General features: G+C 62.5%; 1 protein-coding gene across 1 annotated transcript in view; it reads left to right on the top strand.

Moving 5' to 3' along the window:
- Window positions 1-965, top strand: part of UNC5A (unc-5 homolog A (C. elegans)) — a 23,418-nt gene that overhangs the window by 17,264 nt on the left and 5,189 nt on the right. The window lies entirely within an intron of this gene.

The raw sequence follows: 965 nt of genomic DNA, 5'->3' as shown, positions 1-965 counted from the left end.
GTGGCTTTTTACCTCCCCCACGAAATTTCCCTGCCGCACCTTGCCGGTCCCGCTGGGCTGCTCAGCGCCCGCTCCCCGGTTCCCGGGGGCCTGATCCAGACCGGGGGAGCTGCAGGGCCCGAAGTCCCGCCGGAGGACTCAGCCAGGGCCCGAGGGACCCTTGTGTCCCCCGTGTCCCCATCCACATCACGCAGGAGGCTGTGCCAGGCAGGATCCAGCCGGGGTGGGGAGGGGCAACTGGGGTCCTGGGGGCAGGCGCGTGGGGGGCAGTGGTTGCCAAACGAAGGCGCTTAATTACTGCGCATTCCATCCCATTTAATTGCTTATTAAATCCTAACCAGCCAATTAGCTGCAGCAATTACAGCTTCATTCAGTGACACAATCGCTATTTTATCGTTTGTTAATCAAATGCTTGTTTAGGGCCTGGTTATTAACTCTTTCTGCAGCGGGTGCTGGCGGGGTAGGGGGAGTGGGGACACTTAATCATGTCCAGGCTGGGGGACTCAGGCACTGTGGGACTGTGTCACATACCGTGTCCCCAGCACTGCTGTCCCCATGGATACCCTGCCCTGCTGCCTGGCACCCACAGCCCCCAAGCAAAGCTGGGGGATTCCTGAACCCCCAAGTGACATGCATGCAACCCTGAGCCGCCCTTGCCACCCTGGGGACACCAGGGACAGCCAGCCTCTGTGTGCTGTGCCTGAGCCCACTCCCAAGTGGGTGCCAGCAGCTGTGCCACCCTGCTACATCCCCAGAGCACAGGACGCACACCCCACTGCTCAGCGCACACCCCTGTACCCCCACAGGCCACAGTGGGGCAGGATGCGGCCCCTGGCCAGCGCCTGGCAGTGTGCTGGGAGGGGGGGGTGGCAGGCGCCCCGGGAGGTGTGAGCGATGGCCCTTGTTGGTCACACTACATTTCCTTTTCCTTAGCGCTAAGGGTGGACATGAGGGATCGGGGCGGG

Source organism: Chaetura pelagica, unplaced genomic scaffold, assembly GCF_000747805.2.
Source record: "Chaetura pelagica isolate M959 unplaced genomic scaffold, ChaPel_1.0 scaffold356, whole genome shotgun sequence".
Lineage (NCBI taxonomy): Eukaryota > Metazoa > Chordata > Aves > Apodiformes > Apodidae > Chaetura > Chaetura pelagica.
The sequence above is the reverse complement of the archived record's forward strand: the minus strand, read 5'-3'. Positions and strand labels throughout refer to the sequence as shown.